Source organism: Girardinichthys multiradiatus, chromosome Y (assembly GCF_021462225.1).
Source record: "Girardinichthys multiradiatus isolate DD_20200921_A chromosome Y, DD_fGirMul_XY1, whole genome shotgun sequence".
NCBI lineage: Eukaryota > Metazoa > Chordata > Actinopteri > Cyprinodontiformes > Goodeidae > Girardinichthys > Girardinichthys multiradiatus.
The window spans coordinates 17,179,976-17,200,613 of record NC_061818.1 but is presented as its reverse complement, the minus strand read 5'-3'; the positions used below and the strand labels follow the sequence as shown (position 1 = coordinate 17,200,613).

The following is a 20,638-nucleotide window of genomic DNA, read 5'->3' as shown; positions in this document are numbered from 1 at the left end:
CTCTTGAACACAAACTAGAAAAACATGATGCAAAAGCATAACCAGATAGGAAAACCAAACTTGACAAAACATGAACAAGACGACAAAACAAAAGGATGACCAGGAAAATAAACAGAAACATGATTCAAAACTTGAACAGTGAAAAACATAAGGAAAAACCCCGAAACCAAAAACCAAACAACCCTACATCATGACAGAACCCCCCCATTAAGGGCAGATACCAGACGCCCACAACAGTCCAAACAAAAAGAAAACAATCCAACCAGGACGGACGGTGGGGGCCTTGGTAGGAGGGCCAAAAACAGAGTTCAGGCGGGCGACCAGGAGGTCGTCACGAGCAGGCACAGAGCTCAGGCGGGCGACCAGGAGGTCGTCCCGAGCAGGCACAGAGTTCAGGCGGGCGACCAGGAGGTCATCCCGAGCAGGCACAGAGTTCAGGCGGGCGACCAGGAGGTCGTCCCGAGCAGGCACAGAGTTCAGGCGGGTGACCAGGAGGTCGTCCCGAGCAGGCACAGAGTTCAGGCGGGCGACCAGGCCTGCACCAAAGACGTAGAGGCCGACTGAGCAGAGTAGAGGACTTCCTCTGTGGAACTCCAGAGGCGTGGAGCCTGGCGAACCCTCACAGGCTGAAGCAGAGCCTGGCGAACCCTCAGAGCCTGAAGCAGAGCCTGGCAAACCCTAAGCTCTGGGTTCAAAAGCCAGAACGAGGACAAAACGTTCCTTAAACTCCTGCAGACTAGGAACAAGAGCTGAGGCGTCGACCGGACCCTCCGTGACGTGAGCAGCAGCTGAGGCGTCGACCGGACTGTCCGTGATGTGAGCAGGAGCTGAGGCGTCGACCAGACCCTCCGTGATGTGAGCAGGAGCTGAGGCGTCGGCCGGACCCTGAGTGGCGTGAGCAGGAGCTGAGGCGTCGGCCGGACCCTGAGTGGCGTGAGCAGAGGCGTCGCCGGGGCCCCCGATGACTTGAGCCAGGGCGTCCCTCTTACGACGCCTTCTGCACCGTGTGGAGGGGGTTGTGGCTGACTTAGGGTCAGGCTGAGGCTGTGGTGTGTCTGGCCTGGAGTCAGGTTGAGGCTGTGGTGTGTCTGGCCTGGAGTCAGGCTGAGGCTGTGGTGTGTCAGGCTGAGGCTGTGGTGTGTCAGGCTGTGGACCTGACGTGGGCTGCTCTGCAGCAGCAGCAGCTCCCCGGAGTCCTGGCGTGGGCTGCTCTGCAGCAGCTTCCTGGAGACTTGACATGGATGATGGAGGATGGCGAGTAAAACAACCTTACTGCCACTTCATACTCCATCTCAGTCTGCCTTATCCTCTCCATCAGCTCAGAAGAGGAATAAAGGAGACCAGTCGTCCTGAGGATCTTTATTTGGCTTGCAGTGAACCTCAAGCGCTGCTCCAGCTCGGCAGGTGTTGCCCCAGAACACCGGGCTGGAGCGAGCGTAGACAGCATGGGCAGAGGAGCAGCGAGCCTGGGAGACAGTGCTGTGGCAGACGAAGATGCAGGCTCACTTGCTGCAGCGAGCCTGGCAGACAGTGCTGTGGCAGACGAAGATGCGGGCTCACTTGCTGCAGCCCTCACGTCAGCTGGCAGGGAAACCACCTCCTCGCCAGGCGACCGGCTGGGAATCCCTGCATGACGTGATTCTTGCGGCGGGAGGAAGACGACGGCTTTGTTGCCGGTATGGAAGCAGGTGAGGAACGTCAGAGCTGAGGCGGAGGGACAGAACAGCCCTCCCGAACTCTCTGGCGCTGGGCCGCCTCATGCTCCATCTGTTCCAGCAGCAGAGGAGACGGCAGAACCTCCAAATCAGTCGGCAGAAGTCTCATTGCCTCCTTCCTCTGCTGCTTAACCCAGCAATCCCTGCGCTCTCCTTCCTACTGTCCGCGAGGTCCATGTTTGGCGGAAACATACTGTCACGGTTTACTCACGTTTAACTTGATATTGGACCTCAGAATGCAGACGAGTAGGCAGCATGATGGTAAGTGAAGAAAAGGTTTAATTACAAAAACTCACTCAGCAGGAGGCAGGAACAAAACAAACGGGCAGGTAAGACAGGCATGGCATGATCAAAAAAAAGACAAAACTTAGTTAGAGAGCTAGACATGAGCATGAGAGTGAAAGATGTTTCCGCGAAGACTAACAGAACACGTGTCAATATATGGCATGAAAACCAGGTGGAGTAAGGAGACAGATTAACTTGAAGCAGGTGAACTGAATAAACTTAATTAACAGAACAAAACGTGACTGGAGCAAAACAGAGACTCTTGAACACAAACTAGAAAAACATGAAGCAAAAGCATAACCAGATCCGAAAACCAAACTTGACAAAACATGAACAAGACGACAAAACAAAAGGATGACCAGGAAAATAAACAGAAACATGATTCAAAACTTGAACAGTGAAAAACAAGAAAAAACCCCGAAACCAAAAACCAAACAACCCTACATCATGACAGGAAACAAATCCTCTTAGTTTCGAAATATTCCTGAGCTGGAAAAAACAGTTCCTAGTGAGCTGCTTTGAATGATGCTCAAGTGACAACTCTCTATCAAAAATCACGCCCAGATTTCTTAGTCTTGGTTTAGCAGACGAGCTCAAGTCACCCAAATACTGGTTGATTCCAGGAACGACATCGTCTGGAGCAATCACCAGCACCTGAGTCTTATCGGAGTTTAACTGCAGAGAGTTATCGCCAAGCCACTGTTTAATTTTCACAAGGCAGTTCTTTAAAGAGTCCAGTTTATGAATCTCAGTGGGCTTAAAGGAGCAATATAGCTGGATATCATCTGCATAAAGATGATAGGAGAAGAACATATAACAAAAATAGAATAGGTCCCAACACAGAACCCTGGGGCACTCCACACACCAAATTTAGTAGCTCGGCACGAGCCCCAAGGGCGCTGTTTTAACAAGCTTGACTAAGGCAACCTATAAAAACCTCCTAAAATATCTTAGAACCAGGCGACAAGACTTTTTACCACCAATGAAAAACCAACAATACGGTGACTCAAATAATTGAATGTCCACGAATTAACTAGAATTTTATATGCTTTCTTTAATTAGTAATGCTTTTGCAGGGGTCAGTAACAGCTTAAATTCGGCAACACAAAATAATTTTCAATAATAGACATAAATCAATCAACTCAACCTGTCTTTCCCTGATGCTGAAACCAGTGGGTTTGAAGAGGCTTTGAAGACGGAGGCTCATCCATGCACATGATGGAGAAGAATTCTTCTGGTAACAACGAGTGGTTTCTTGAAGGGAATACAACTTAATCTTCAGTCTTCTTCCTATAAGTGGAAGGCACTGATGCTCCAGGCTTTGATGGTTAAACAGGATGTTGGTTGTTATATGTCTCCGAAGACAGTAATTTCCAGAGGCTGAGAGTTGAAGGAAACTCGGAGGCATATATGAGGTTGATTCAGGACTTCCAGAAGCCTGAGACTTAGAGCAATCAGCTGTTCACCGATCAAGTTCACTTCTGTTGTCTGGATAAAAAGGCTTTAGATGAAATCGGATTCTCAATTTTGAGGCACAGTCCTTTCCAGGCTTATGGGTTGATCCTCTGTTAATGCAGTCGAGCAGTTGGGCTGTGTCTCTGTTCCTTTTTCATCCAAGCTTAGTTTCTCTGTCTGAACTTGTTTACTGGTCTTCTGCGAGAAAACAACCGCGGTTTCTGCTCTCATCGTTGTTTTTATAGTGCTCAATGCCTGCCCCGGTTTATGCCTTTATTAGGCTTCTTAGTTTTTGCTCAATATGTCAGTCATGGTACTGCTTCTCAGCCCTGGAGACACCCAAACATGGCCATGCTGGTCTGTAATCGCATCTTCCCGTTGTTATCAGCATGCAGCTGGCTCATCTCCCCGTTGTTATCAGCATGCAGCTGGCTCATCTTTCCGTTATTATCAGCACGCAGCTGGCTCATCTCCCTGTTGTTATCAGCATGCAGCTGGCTCTCGTCACTCCTTCTCATCCTCAGTTCTTTTCCCTAATCTGCTCAGTTCTAAACTTTATTTCATTCTCCAGCTTGCAGCATTCTCTTTAAAAACACTGTTGTAAAACTATCAGTGGTCATTATGTCCTCCAGTAGTCTAAGCCTAGAGCAGCATAACTACGGAGATAGCTGAGGATAACCTAAGCCACTGTAACTATGAGCTTTATCAAAAAGGAAAGTTTTAAGCCTAGCCTTAAAAGTAGACAGGGTGTCTGCCTCATGGACTAAAACTGGGAGCTGGTTCCACTGGAGAGGAGCCTGATAACTAAAGGATCACTTCATTCTTTTTATTCATGCTTTACAAATGATTGTTAAATTTCCTTCATATATAGCTGGCTGAGAATGTCAACCACATTTCAAACATACATCTTTTAACTTGCTAATCATAGACTTTTAATTTCATTTAATACCTGTAAAGGAAGGCTGCATGGTGGTGCAGTTGGTAGCACTGTTGCCTTGCAGCAAGAAGGTCCTGGGTTCAATTCCCAGCCAGGGGTCTTTCTGCATGGAGTTTGCATGTTCTCCCTGTGCATGTGTGGGTTCTCACCAGTTACACTGGCTTCCTCCCACAGTCCAAAGACATGCCTGTTAGGTTAATTGGTAACTCTAAATTGCCCTCAGGTGTATGAATGAGTGTGTGCATGGTTGTTTGTGTATTGCCCTGTGATGGGCTGGCAACCTATCCAGGGTGTACCCTGCCTCTTGCCCATAGACTGCTGTAGATAGGCACCAGCTTCCCCATGACCCACTATAGAATAAGCAGTAGAAAATGACTGACTGACCTATAAAGGAATATTAAATAATCATTTCATTGAATATTCTTGTTTATATTTCTACTATCGATAAGACAGATAACATGTGGCTTCCCACAGGCCTCTCCAGTCTCTCAGCTCCAGAATGAGATCATGCTTGTTTCACTCCTCACCGTCTCAACTGCGTGTTCTAATCATCATTGCCTGGGTTACACATAAGGATCTAAGGATATTTATTGTAACTGTTACGGAGTTAATTGTGAGCAGTTACTATAGGTTGCATGGATTACATGGAAAGATCTCACCTTATTTTGACAGGGTGCAGAAAAGTTGAATTTAGTCTCTCCAGGTGTTGCAGAGATATCTTTATATTCTTTTTTGGTTATATTTCAATCCGATTAGTTTTCTCTTTTCTTTATGACCTTTTTTAAATTATTACATCACAGTATTTGATGCGGAACTACTAAATAAGATCATGGACTTCTGTCTACGAATTTTGCGTATGCGCTTTTTTTCTTTCTGGCTAAGTCTAAATGTTTGGTTGTTGGGAGTATTAACCCACACAGTTCATTACACAGTTCCACACTTCGAAGTGGCTGATTAAATCTTTTTTTCATGGAAGTGTTCCCAAATCAGTGGGAAACTTCCTATTTTGCCACTTCAAGGACAAGTGCCTTCACCAACCTTCATCAATCAAGGATTTGCTGAAAGACTTAATCTGATAAGGGGGTCAGTTCCTTCTGTCAATGGAAACGACAGACACAGCAAAGCAGTAAGCTGCAAATAACACTAAAACAACAAACTTTATTTTAGACATGAATTTATTGTGTTTATATGAAGTACTGGCCATTATTTGAGAGCAGTAGCACCGTGCCTTCTGCTTATGTAAGTGCTGTGTGCTGTTTTTATTCCTTGAAGATATAACCGTACTGCGTGTTTTGAATAGTATTATTATATAAACAGTTTTGCCGTTTTTATCCTGTTTGTGCGCTGCAAGATAATTGTATCTCTGCTATCAAACTACAAAAATGGATGAACGGGTTAAAGCGTTATGCTCTTTGACCTTGAAGGGGTGTGAAGTACCTCTATAACATTTAAAGAGACTACTCTCAGACGCTCCTCAGAACAGGGGTAAAAGAAGAGCCAATTCAGACTAAATCATTGCAGTTCCACTTTATATAGATCACAACTGAATGATTTAGTGTTAAAAGGAGGGATTTAAAAGCATGATATGTCTACTTTAGTTAGTTGTCACTCATTCTTTTTCTCAAGTTTGTTTTAAGTGGCATTTAATACAGGCCCTTCATTGATGATTCTGTTATTTCCCAGTTTTCTGAGGAGTTTCTTCCCTTATGTCGATTATCCTTGGTGCCAGGAGTCACCTACTTGTTTTTCAACAATTACACTTAATGACCTGGGTACATTTATTGCCAAAATAAAACCCTCATAATGCTCCTTAAAAATGTTATGTCCTTCCCTCTTGTCTGGGAATCTCACTAGCAGTGGGCTTCATTGTTGTCAAACATTAACAGTTCACTGAGGCAAGAATGCATTCCATCCTATCTCAAACATGCTGAGGAAACTCAAATACTAAAGAAACTCAATCTTGATGGCAGCCTTTTTGGTAATTATCACCCAATTTCAAAACTGTCTTTTATTTGTAGATTTTTTAAAAATAAGTTGCAGAAAGTACGTTTAGAGCTCTACAGTGCAAGTTACAGATTTTTTACCCTTTTCAGTCTGGCTTTAAAAAACTGCACTCGAGTCTTTTTAAGGTCCATAATGATCTTTTTAATTCAATTCAATTCAGTTTTATTTATATAGCCCCAATTCACAACACATGTCGTCTCAAGGCTCTTCACATAGGGTTTGGAATGGTGCGGGGTTGTTTGGGAGGTTAGAATAAACTACTGAGTATTAGAGTTTGACTATTGTAGAATGGGGTATGTGTAGAGGAACTAAGTAAAATAATAAACTGATAAAGTTTGACCATCTAGGTGGGTAACTTTAAAATGGGCCACTTCAAGTCAATTCATTCGAATCATGCAAATTTCAAGTCAGGTACATGGCTTCCAATTAATCCTAACTATCGAACAGTGCAGTCAAATTCAGTTACTTATTCTAATTGGTTAAAAAGTTTTTTCTATCTAAGGAAACCCAGCAGATTGCATTGAGTCAGAGACTTGTAGCATTCACTCCTCCTGGATGAGCATGTATTGACAGTGGACAGTCACTGGTGGTGACGTTGCAGCAATCCCTCATACTGAGCATGTGTGTAGCGACAGTGGAGAGGAAAAACTCCCTGTTAACAGAAAGAAACCTCCAGCAGAGCCAGGCTCAGTGTGAGCGGCCATCTGCCACGACCAATTGGGGGTTTCAGCGAACAGAGCAGAGACAAAAAAAGAACACACAAGCACTGATCCAGGAGTACTTTCTCTGGGAAGGAAAAGTGAATGTAGCTCTTTTAGTTGTTTCATTTAGAAAGAAAAAGAGATCAATTCTAAGACCAGTTTTCAAGTTTAGAGTATGAGATAGAGCACATGCAGTTAGTCACAGTAAAAGCTTAGTCAGTAGCTATGTCTAGGAGAAAAATAGGGTTAAACACTGAAAGACAGGGCCAAGTGTATCATCAGTAGAAGGTGAGCTCTAAGTTGTTGGCAGCCGAAGCTTGGAGGATGCGCCCCTTCAAGAAGGTGTCACTGAAAGATATAGAGTCAGGCCAGGTGTAGCTTCTAGGAAGAGAAAATAGAGAGAGCATAAAGTTAAAAGCTGAAATAACAGCAAATAATGCAAAATTGGAGAGTAGTATGAGAATGTAGCAAAGAGAGTAAAAGTGGTCATTATGTCCTCCAGTAGTCTAAGCCTAGAGCAGCATAACTACGGAGATAGCTGAGGATAACCTAAGCCACTGTAACTATGAGCTTTATCAAAAAGGAAAGTTTTAAGCCTAGCCTTAAAAGTAGACAGGGTGTCTGCCTCATGGACTAAAACTGGGAGCTGGTTCCACTGGAGAGGAGCCTGATAACTAAAGGATCACTTCATTCTTTTTATTCATGCTTTACAAATGATTGTTAAATTTCCTTCATATATAGCTGGCTGAGAATGTCAACCACATTTCAATCATACATCTTTTAACTTGCTAATCATAGACTTTTAATTTCATTTAATACCTGTAAAGGAAGGCTGCATGGTGGCACAGTTGGTAGCACTGTTGCCTTGCAGCAAGAAGGTCCTGGGTTCAATTCCCAGCCAGGGGTCTTTCTGCATGGAGTTTGCATGTTCTCCCTGTGCATGTGTGGGTTCTCACCAGTTACTCCAGCTTCCTCCCACAGTCCAAAGACATGCCTGTTAGGTTAATTGGTAACTCTAAACTGCCCTCAGGTGTATGAATTAGTGTGTGCATGGTTGTTTGTGTATTGCCCTGTGATGGGCTGGCAACCTATCCAGGGTGTACCCTGCCTCTTGCCCATAGACTGCTGTAGATAGGCACCAGCTTCCCCATGACCCACTATAGAATAAGCAGTAGAAAATGACTGACTGACCTATAAAGGAATATTAAATAATCATTTCATTGAATATTCTTGTTTATATTTCTACTATCGATAAGACAGATAACATGTGGCTTCCCACAGGCCTCTCCAGTCTCTCAGCTCCAGAATGAGATCATGCTTGTTTCACTCCTCACCGTCTCAACTGCGTGTTCTAATCATCATTGCCTGGGTTACACATAAGGATCTAAGGATATTTATTGTAACTGTTACGGAGTTAATTGTGAGCAGTTACTATAGGTTGCATGGATTACATGGAAAGATCTCACCTTATTTTGACAGGGTGCAGAAAAGTTGAATTTAGTCTCTCCAGGTGTTGCAGAGATATCTTTATATTCTTTTTTGGTTATATTTCAATCCGATTAGTTTTCTCTTTTCTTTATGACCTTTTTTAAATTATTACATCACAGTATTTGATGCGGAACTACTAAATAAGATCATGGACTTCTGTCTACGAATTTTGCGTATGCGCTTTTTTTCTTTCTGGCTAAGTCTAAATGTTTGGTTGTTGGGAGTATTAACCCACACAGTTCATTACACAGTTCCACACTTCGAAGTGGCTGATTAAATCTTTTTTTCATGGAAGTGTTCCCAAATCAGTGGGAAACTTCCTATTTTGCCACTTCAAGGACAAGTGCCTTCACCAACCTTCATCAATCAAGGATTTGCTGAAAGACTTAATCTGATAAGGGGGTCAGTTCCTTCTGTCAATGGAAACGACAGACACAGCAAAGCAGTAAGCTGCAAATAACACTAAAACAACAAACTTTATTTTAGACATGAATTTATTGTGTTTATATGAAGTACTGGCCATTATTTGAGAGCAGTAGCACCGTGCCTTCTGCTTATGTAAGTGCTGTGTGCTGTTTTTATTCCTTGAAGATATAACCGTACTGCGTGTTTTGAATAGTATTATTATATAAACAGTTTTGCCGTTTTTATCCTGTTTGTGCGCTGCAAGATAATTGTATCTCTGCTATCAAACTACAAAAATGGATGAACGGGTTAAAGCGTTATGCTCTTTGACCTTGAAGGGGTGTGAAGTACCTCTATAACATTTAAAGAGACTACTCTCAGACGCTCCTCAGAACAGGGGTAAAAGAAGAGCCAATTCAGACTAAATCATTGCAGTTCCACTTTATATAGATCACAACTGAATGATTTAGTGTTAAAAGGAGGGATTTAAAAGCATGATATGTCTACTTTAGTTAGTTGTCACTCATTCTTTTTCTCAAGTTTGTTTTAAGTGGCATTTAATACAGGCCCTTCATTGATGATTCTGTTATTTCCCAGTTTTCTGAGGAGTTTCTTCCCTTATGTCGATTATCCTTGGTGCCAGGAGTCACCTACTTGTTTTTCAACAATTACACTTAATGACCTGGGTACATTTATTGCCAAAATAAAACCCTCATAATGCTCCTTAAAAATGTTATGTCCTTCCCTCTTGTCTGGGAATCTCACTAGCAGTGGGCTTCATTGTTGTCAAACATTAACAGTTCACTGAGGCAAGAATGCATTCCATCCTATCTCAAACATGCTGAGGAAACTCAAATACTAAAGAAACTCAATCTTGATGGCAGCCTTTTTGGTAATTATCACCCAATTTCAAAACTGTCTTTTCTTTGTAGATTTTAAAAAAATAAGTTGCAGAAAGTAAGTTTAGAGCTCTACAGTGCAAGTTACAGATTTTTTACCCTTTTCAGTCTGGCTTTAAAAAACTGCACTCGAGTCTTTTTAAGGTCCATAATGATCTTTTTAATTCAATTCAATTCAGTTTTATTTATATAGCCCCAATTCACAACACATGTCGTCTCAAGGCTCTTCACATAGGGTTTGGAATGGTGCGGGGTTGTTTGGGAGGTTAGAATAAACTACTGAGTTTTAGAGTTTGACTATTGTAGAATGGGGTATGTGTAGAGGAACTAAGTAAAATAATAAACTGATAAAGTTTGACCATCTAGGTGGGTAACTTTAAAATGGGCCACTTCAAGTTAATTCATTCGAATCATGCAAATTTCAAGTCAGGTACATGGCTTCCAATTAATCCTAACTATCGAACAGTGCAGTCAAATTCAGTTACTTATTCTAATTGGTTAAAAAGTTTTTTCTATCTAAGGAAACCCAGCAGATTGCATTGAGTCAGAGACTTGTAGCATTCACACCTCCTGGATGAGCATGTATTGACAGTGGACAGTCACTGGTGGTGACGTTGCAGCAATCCCTCATACTGAGCATGTGTGTAGCGACAGTGGAGAGGAAAAACTCCCTGTTAACAGAAAGAAACCTCCAGCAGAGCCAGGCTCAGTGTGAGCGGCCATCTGCCACGACCAATTGGGGGTTTCAGCGAACAGAGCAGAGACAAAAAAAGAACACACAAGCACTGATCCAGGAGTACTTTCTCTGGGAAGGAAAAGTGAATGTAGCTCTTTTAGTTGTTTCATTTAGAAAGAAAAAGAGATCAATTCTAAGACCAGTTTTCAAGTTTAGAGTATGAGATAGAGCACATGCAGTTAGTCACAGTAAAAGCTTAGTCAGTAGCTATGTCTAGGAGAAAAATAGGGTTAAACACTGAAAGACAGGGCCAAGTGTATCATCAGTAGAAGGTGAGCTCTAAGTTGTTGGCAGCCGAAGCTTGGAGGATGCGCCCCTTCAAGAAGGTGTCACTGAAAGATATAGAGTCAGGCCAGGTGTAGCTTCTAGGAAGAGAAAATAGAGAGAGCATAAAGTTAAAAGCTGAAATAACAGCAGATAATGCAAAATTGGAGAGTAGTATGAGAATGTAGCAAAGAGAGTAAAAGTGGTCATTATGTCCTCCAGTAGTCTAAGCCTAGAGCAGCATAACTACGGAGATAGCTGAGGATAACCTAAGCCACTCTAACTATGAGCTTTATCAAAAAGGAAAGTTTTAAGCCTAGCCTTAAAAGTAGTCTGCCTCATGGACTAAAACTGGGAGCTGGTTCCACTGGAGAAAGGATCTGCCTCCCATTCTACATTTAGAGACGCAAGGAACCGAAATTAAACCTGCAGTCTGAGAACGAAGTGTTCTGTTAGGAACATATGGAACAATCATATCTCTGATGTATGATGGAGCTAAATCATTAAGGGCTTTATATGTGAGGAGGAGAATTTTAATTTCTATTCTGGATTTAACAGGGAGACAATGAAGGGAAGCTAAAATAGGAGAAATATGATCTCTCTTTTTAATTTTCATCAGAACTCTTGCTGCAGCATTTTGAATCAGCTGAAGGCTTTTAACTGTATTTTGTGGACATCCTGATAGTGAAGAATTACAATGGTCCAGCCTTGAAGTAACAAATGCATGGACTAGTTTTTCAGCGTCACTCCTGGATAGGATATTTCTAATTTTGTCAATGTTCTGGAGATGAAAGAAGGAAATCCTAGAAACCTGTTTAATATGGGATTTAAATGACATGTCCTGGTCAAAAATAACACCAAGGTTTTTTACTTTATAATCAGAGGTCAATTTAATGCCATCCAACTAGAAGGCATTTGGCTTGTTTACGTGGGCAGCTGCAAATTACAGTCAGACCTGAAGGAGCTAATATTAGAGGACTGACTTCTTTCTTTGGTGTTTCCCTCTCAAAAACGTAAACGTAAAACGTACTTCTTGGTGGACAGTGACCCTCTATTCCAGCAGTTTTTCATTCATGGCAGGTTTCAACCTTACTGTTTCAGAGGTTGTTTCTGAAAAACCTTTGCATCTGAGGAGGATAGACTGAGTTGTTTGCCAGATGTTGGCCAAGAGATGAAAAATTTGAAAAACTTGTACTTACAATCATGCATTGAAACCTTTTTTTCCTAGAAAAGAGAAAATACTAGCTTAGTCAATGATGAATGGCAATAGGATGCTAATCCGTCCTAGGCAGAGGATTTCCAAGCAGCAGCTTATTTTGCTTCTGACTCAGGCTGGATCTGTCAAGGGATTCCTACACTAACAAAACTGAAGAATCTGAATAAAAGAATGTATAGTGTTTGTTTTGAAGAGAGGAAGGGGAAAAAGGTTAAAAAAACATAAGATAAAAGCACGCAAAGAAACCAGTTTCAATATCTTTGAAAAACCTTAATTGAGTGCTGATTGCAGTGGTTCTGGTGTTTGAGCTTACACAGGCAAGGCAAGAAATCCTCCCAGTACTTTCAAGCACAATGAAACTGTCCTAAACTGCAAATAAGTTTAATTAGTGTTTGTCACACATTCATGCATACTGTATGCAAAGACACCTTAAAAGCAACAGCGATATGTCAGGATGGCTGAGCGGTCTAAGGTGCTACATTCAGGTTGCTGTCTGCCCTTGAAGTGAGGTTTCGAATCCTTCTGACAGAAATTACTGTATTTAAGCGGATTGTGGAAGTGAAATATTTTAATACAGGCATACTACGCTTTAACAGATCATTATGAAATACAATTGGAAACTCTTTAAAAGCAGCACAAGAGACCTGCCAGCTCTGCCAACAAAATCCTTCGTAGACATTTCAGGGATGTTGGTAGTTGTAATAAAAAGTTTACCTGTACTTGAGCTTATATGCTTACACAAATGCTATAGTACCTCAACAAACCCGGATTAGCACACTTTCTTTGAAAATGAATGACTCGATTCTCTTTATCCAGGTGTTCAGGTCACAGTCTCCTTTAGAGGCTTAGGTTTGAATCCCACTTCTGATAACGTCCCATTGTTTTCCAGTACATACTGTACGATCTGAGTTGGCATTTCAGAACTTTCCAATATCTCTGTCATCAGAAATTAAGGCAGTTGAGGAAGAGGATTAATAGCTCAACCAAAAAACATTTGCAAAGCGTGTGACTGCAATCAGCCATCAGCATTCTGGTATGAGGCTGTCTTGACATCTTCTGGTGGATTTAAGAGCCACAATGTGTTAAGTGAGGCTTATTTTTAAAATTCCACTGAGCTCCTTCTCAGCATCTGGCTTCCCCGCCTTAGCAGCTTCAGCACCTCGGACAGGGAAGCTCTCTATAGGCTTGCAATCCAGCGGCGGGCCAATGACTGCAACGACGCGACTGTGCAGCAGCATCAGCAGTATCCAGGAAGCAGCCAATCAGAGACCGCCGCTTCCCGTCCCACATCCAACCCGAATAACTGCAGATGCCCGCAACCAAGCAACGACTGTCTGTCTTTGCTTCCACCTCTCTAGCTTCCACCTCTCTATCTCTCTCTTCCTCTGGCAGGTGCACTGAGATAATATCTGCCCTCTATTTTTGGATTTCGTCGAACCCCCTCAACCTTTTCAGCTTTTGTTGTGATTTAAGTTTTCAAATCCAAACCTGTTGTCTCGTTTATGTTTGATAACGGTCAAACAGCTCTTAGGCAACAGCCTCAACCGACCAGATTATCACTTCTTAATGGAAGACATTTTCTCTCTCGCTCCGGGGCGCTTTTTCGCATCTATTTTGGGTCCGTATTTCCATCGACGAAGGAGGGACCCTCAGTGAATGAAACGGGGGCAGAAAGCGCGTCAGGCTCTGTTTATATAGGTTATCAGCGGGAACGGAAGCCGCTTTAACCGCTTCTGGTGCCACAGTGGATGCCGATAGTGGGTAGTTTTTTTTAAATTCTGAATCAGCGATCCTTCAAGAAGGAAAGTCGATACATGGATACATGGATCCCAGAAGAATAGTGGATTAATTAGACGGTAGGAAAACACAGAGATGTATGTTTTTTTCTCCTGCAAGACAGTCCAAAAAGAGGGCTAAAGAACAGGCACTTAGTGGTTCAGTATGAGCTGGCGTAATCATTCTGATTAATTGCATAAAAAAACAGAACACAACTCAGCTTATTGTTTTTTTTAATATGTTTGTACACCATGGGTTGGAGCAGGCGCAACGCGCAGGGGCTGATGTCTGGTGGTGGGGGTAGATTCAAGGCTTCCATTTTGAAGCTAAGATGGATGCCTGCGCACATTTCTTTTTTACTGCCTCTGCATGTGGCCTTTTCTTGATTCTTATATAATGCCAATGATGCCAGCTGCCTGTGTCATGGCAACAAAAAGGGCAACGCGCCTCCAACCACAGTGGCTTGTTGACATGACCTGTGCAATGAAATGTGTATTTTCATTATTTATCACTCTAACATCTAGGCCTGCATTGCACAACATTTTCATTTACAGTAATGTGCTAATGTACATTACATTATTGAAACACGGTACTGCAAAAATCTGATTAAACACCCTTGTAACACCTTTCCTATTTTATAACTTTCAGCACTTATACATGATAAAGCCTACAGCTATTCAACCCTTCTTAATTCATATTTGCAGTTAATAACACTGTTCATTGGATGCCTCGCGAAGGTGTTCACACCCCTTGAATTTTTCCACATTTGGTCACATTACAACTGCAAACCTTGATGTATTTTATTGCAAATTTATGTGAAAGACCATTTTTACACAAAAGAAAAAAAAAATTGTAGATGGTTATCAAAAAATTGTAGATGGTTATCAAACAGTCAGTCAAACAGTCAGTCAGTCATTTTCTACCGCTGCTTCCATAGTGGGTTGCGGAGAAGCTGGTGCCTATCTCCAGCAGTCTATGAGCGGGAGGCGGGGTACACCCTGGACAGGTTGCCATTCCATCGCAGGGTTATCAAACATTTTATAAATAAATGAAAATCTTAAACTGTGGCATGCATTTGTATTCAGTGAATGGTTTGTTGAACAACCTTTTGACATTGCAGTTACCGTAGCAAGTATTGTATGTTTAGGGTGGTTTTCTTGCTGAAAGGTAAAGCTCCCCAGTCTCAAGTCTTCTAATAGGTTTCCTTTCAATATTACCCTATCTGTAGTCCTACCCATCTTCCCATTAGCTCTGACCAGCTTTCCTGCTCTGCTGAAAAAATTATAAACACACTATGATGCTGCCACCACCATGTTTCAAATGGTGGTGTTCAGAGTGCTGCACAGCGTTTGCTTTTCCACAAGTAATGTCTTGTACATAGGCAAAAAACTTGTGCTGTGTCTCCTACATGTTCTGTGGCAAACTACAGGTCCTTCTCAAAATATTAGCATATTGTGATAAAGTTCATTATTTTCCATAATGTCATGATAAAAATTTAACCTTCATATATTTTAGATTCATTGCACACTAACTGAAATATTTCAGGTCTTTTATTGTCTTAATACGGATGATTTTGGCATACAGCTCATGAAAACCCAAAATTCCTATCTCACAGTGGACCAACACCAGCAGCTGACACGACACCCCAGACCATCACTGACTGTGGGTACTTGACACTGGACTTCTGGCATTTTGGCATTTCCTTCTCCCCAGTCTTCCTCCAGACTCTGGCACCTTGATTTCCGAATGACATGCAGAATTTGCTTTCATCCGAAAAAAGTACTTTGGACCACTGAGCAACAGTGCAGTGCTGCTTCTCTGTAGCCCAGGTCAGGCGCTTCTGCCGCTGTTTCTGGTTCAAAAGTGGCTTGACCTGGGGAATGCGGCACCTGTAGCCCATTTCCTGCACACGCCTGTGCACGGTGGCTCTGGATGTTTCTACTCCAGACTCAGTCCACTGCTTCCGCAGGTCCCCCAAGGTCTGGAATCGGCCCTTCTCCACAATCTTCCTCAGGGTCCGGTCACCTCTTCTCGTTGTGCAGCGTTTTCTGCCACACTTTTTCCTTCCCACAGACTTCCCACTGAGGTGCCTTGATACAGCACTCTGGGAACAGCCTATTCGTTCAGAAATTTATTTCTGTGTCTTACCCTCTTGCTTGAGGGTGTCAATAGTGGCCTTCTGGACAGCAGTCAGGTCGGCAGTCTTACCCATGATTGAGGTTTTGAGTGATGAACCAGGCTGGGAGTTTTAAAGGCCTCAGGAATCTTTTGCAGGTGTTTAGAGTTAACTCGTTGATTCAGATGATTAGGTTCATAGCTCGTTTAGAGACCCTTTTAATGATATGCTAATTTTGTGAGATAGGAATTTTGGGTTTTCATGAGCTGTATGCCAAAATCATCCGTATTAAGACAATAAAAGACCTGAAATATTTCAGTTAGTGTGCAATGAATCTAAAATATATGAATGTTAAATTTTCATCATGACATTATGGAAAATAATGAACTTTATCTCAATATGCTAATATTTTGAGAAGGACCTGTACAGTACTTCCTAAGGTTTAAGGTTTTTTTTGTAAGGTAACTAATCGCACTGGATTTTATGTAGGGGTTTCAGAGTAAAGGAAGCTGAATACAAATGCATGCCCCATTTTCTTTCACTTGTGAAAATTTTAAAACCTTGTTTCAATTTTCTTTTATAACAATTAGACGCTTTGTGATGGTTCAGGAGAAAAATGGCCATATCATACAACCATAGATACAACAGACTTGTTTTGATCAAACCATATTCAGATGATACATTGGCCCAGTTCAAATCTAGAGCTAAATCAAATTTAAAATCTGTGGAAAGACTTTTATGTTGCTGTTTACAGATGTTTTTCATCCAATCAGACTGAGCTTGAGCCATCTTGTGAAGAAGAATGGGCAAACATTATTTAGACATGCAAAGCATATAGAGACAAACACCAAAGGATTTACAGCTGTAACTGCAGCAAAAGTTGGTTGTACAGTGTGTTGACTCGTGATAGACCTACATAAAGTCCCAATAAAATAAATTAATGTCCTTGTTTGTGATGTGGCAAATGTCAAAACATTCAAGGGACATGAAGGCTTTTGCAAGGCATTTTGCCTATTATAGTAGTCCCTGTTTCTGTGTTTTTTGACTTGGTTTTATGCCAGAACATCATCTTTTATTTTTCAAGACAATAAGTCATCAGAAAAGGTTCCCAGACATCTTCCAGGAAATGTCTAAAGACTCAAGTGTGAGGGTTTATCCTTAACTGTTGAGATTATAGTCACTATTGTGTACCAGTCTTTTTAGTAACACCAGAAGACACTGTCACAAGAAAAGCATGTTACTACATTCAATTCAATTTAGTTTGTTTATATAGTGCCAAATCACAAAACATGCCTTCTCAAAGCACTTTACAAAAAAGTCAATTCAGTCAAATTATACAGATTCCAAATCAAGTAGATCCATTCCAATTAACCCTAGTTAACAACAAATGCAGTCAAGTTTATTTTTTAATTAGGTTGAAAATATTTCTCTCTAAGGAAACCCAGCAGATTGAATCGAGTCAGTGAAGAAACCTCCAGTAGAACTAGACTCATCTGCTAGGGGGTTGGAGAAGACTCAGCACACACACACTAAAGCACAGATGATACAGGAATACTTTCTATGATAAAGAAAAGTAAAAAGTTAATTGCAATAGCAGTTCCTTTAGTGGCTTCATATACAGGTCCTTCTCAAAATATTAGCATATTGTGATAAAGTTCATTATTTTCCATAATGTCATGATGAAAATTTAACATTCATATATTTTAGATTCATTGCACACTAACTGAAATATTTCAGGTCTTTTATTGTCTTAATACGGATGATTTTGGCATACAGCTCATGAAAACCCAAAATTCCTATCTCACAAAATTAGCATATCATTAAAAGGGTCTCTAAACGAGCTATGAACCTAATCATCTGAATCAACGAGTTAACTCTAAACACCTGCAAAAGATTACTGAGGCCTTTAAAACTCCCAGCCTGGTTCATCACTCAAAACCCCAATCATGGGTAAGACTGCCGACCTGACTGCTGTCCAGAAGGCCACTATTGACACCCTCAAGCAAGAGGGTAAGACACAGAAAGACATTCTGAACGAATAGGCTGTTCCCAGAGTGCTGTATCAAGGCACCTCAGTGGGAAGTCTGTGGGAAGGAAAAAGTGTGGCAGAAAACGCTGCACAACGAGAAGAGGTGACCGGACCCTGAGGAAGATTGTGGAGAAGGGCCGATTCCAGACCTTGGGGGACCTGCGGAAGCAGTGGACTGAGTCTGGAGTAGAAACACCCAGAGCCACCGTGCACAGGCGTGTGCAGGAAATGGGCTACAGGTGCCGCATTCCCCAGGTCAAGCCACTTTTGAACCAGAAACAGCGGCAGAAGCGCCTGACCTGGGCTACATAGAAGCAGCACTGGACTGTTGCTCAGTGGTCCAAAGTACTTTTTTCGGATGAAAGCAAATTCTGCATGTCATTCGGAAATCAAGGTGCCAGAGTCTGGAGGAAGACTGGGGAGAAGGAAATGCCAAAATGCCAGAAGTCCAGTGTCAAGTACCCACAGTCAGTGATGGTCTGGGGTGCCGTGTCAGCTGCTGGTGTTGGTCCACTGTGTTTTATCAAGGGCAGGGTCAATGCAGCTAGCTATCAGGGGATTTTGGAGCACTTCATGCTTCCATCTGCTGAAAAGCTTTATGGAGATGAAGATTTCATTTTTCAGCACGACCTGGCACCTGCTCACAGTGCCAAAACCACTGGTAAATGGTTTACTGACCATGGTATCACTGTGCTCAATTGGCCTGCCAACTCTCCTGACCTGAACCCCATAGAGAATCTGTGGGATATTGTGAAGAGAACGTTGAGAGACTCAAGACCCAACACTCTGGATGAGCTAAAGGCCGCTATCGAAGCATCCTGGGCCTCCATAAGACCTCAGCAGTGCCACAAGCTGATTGCCTCCATGCCACGCCACATTGAAGCAGTCATTTCTGCAAAAGGATTCCCGACCAAGTATTGAGTGCATAACTGTACATGATTATTTGAAGGTTGACGTTTTTTGTATTAAAAACACTTTTTTTTTATTGGTCGGATTAAATATGCTAATTTTGTGAGATAGGAATTTTGGGTTTTCATGAGCTGTATGCCACAATCATCCGTATTAAGACAAAAAAAGACCTGAAATATTTCAGTTAGTGTGCAATGAATCTAAAATATATGAATGTTAAATTTTCATCATGACATTATGGAAAATAATGAACTTTATCACAATATGCTAATATTTTCAGAAGGACCTGTAATGTGATTTTACTACTTTCCATAATTGTTCACATTTTAATTCATTTTACTCACTCAAATACATCACATATACTATACACACATTCACACCTGCTCTGTTTGTCTTCGCGGAAACATCTTTCACTCTCATGCTCATGTCAAGTTCAATGCTCATGTCTTATTTTTTGATCATGCCATGCCTGCCTTGCCTGCCCGTTGGTTTTGTTTCTGCCTCCTGTAGTGAGTGGGTTTTCGTTATTAAATCTTTTTCACTTACCATCACGCTGCCTGCTCGTCTGCAGTCTGGGTCCATTTCCAAGTAAACCGTGACAGTACCGTGACACAACCATGACAATTATTATCACATGTTCTTAGCAAGTTTCTTAGTTCCAAAACTAGAATCTGGTGGCCAGGGGCCAAGATCCAAGGGAACCCAAGCGATCCCGAGAGAGGTGAAACGCCAGCCCCAGCACCAGGCAAGACCCGACCCCCAACCCCAGCCCAGAGGGCCCACTCCCTCTCCCGGCCCCCGACCACAGATGGGAAATAGAGAACGGGGGAGTGAAAACACCCCAAGCCTGCCTCCGTCAGCTCAAATGTGGTGTTGATGCGTGTTGTTGTAGTGTGCATTTAAAAAGAAAAAAACAGTGGGGAAGAGGGTCTGCTAGCCCCCCCGGTGGTGACCTGTGGGCTGGGATCCAGGACTATACTTTCTACGTACCGTCACCCAGCTGGCCTGAGGCCCCGGCTGCGCGGGCTCTGCTGAAGGACTGCTACAGGGAGCTACCCTTGGTGGCTCTGCGGTCACTAAGGGGCTTTGGCTATCTGCTGATTTTTCAACAGCGCAAAGCCAGGCCTCCAATTCCGACACCCGAATTGGAGTGTTATGACGTACCATTGTGACTAAAGGAGGCAGAGGAGTAACTGAACTTCTGACACAGGGAGCACGAAAGAGGAGGAGACTCAGAGAGAGAAACAGCAGAACGGGTAACCATGGTGGGGCTAACGCTAAGCTATCGCCCCTTACCACTATGAGAACAACTGTGTAGGACACGGAGGGTCCCCAAACATTAAATGCAGCAACAGAAAATATGTGTTTTAACGTGCTTATATATTAGAACAAGTCAGAGATATCACAGTAAAGACAGAGCCTTCACACACCAAACAATCCACCGAGTGCAACAGGGAAAACAGGAAGTGATGAATACGCCTCACGCGTAAAAGATTACAGTTGTCTTGGTCTCTCTTTTAATGGCTTCTGATGCAGGGAATTGTTCTATAAATATAATTGTTCTTGTTGCTGAAACGTGCTATATAATAAACTTGCCTTGCCTTGCATAATACGTGTTTACTATGTCAGATAAATCATCCCTTTCTTGCCTCCAAGCCATACAAAATGCTGCAGCCAGACTAATTACACACTCAAGGTTGTGA

The 20,638-nt window shown here is 42.4% G+C and overlaps 1 protein-coding gene across 7 annotated transcripts in view; it reads left to right on the top strand.

The window, feature by feature from the left end:
- The window catches only part of LOC124864127 (mucin-5AC-like), a 119,871-nt gene that overhangs the window by 35,189 nt on the left and 64,044 nt on the right, over positions 1-20,638 (top strand). For 3 of the 7 annotated variants that reach the window (XM_047358801.1, XM_047358798.1, XM_047358800.1), the window contains exon 1: positions 13,327-13,961. The exons of 2 other annotated variants lie outside the window; for them this stretch is intronic. The gene's annotated coding sequence lies outside the window, so the exon portion shown is untranslated. Of the gene's footprint in view, positions 1-13,326; positions 13,962-20,638 lie in introns of those variants that run through there. 2 more of the 7 variants (XM_047358796.1, XM_047358803.1) reach the window with 2 other exon arrangements.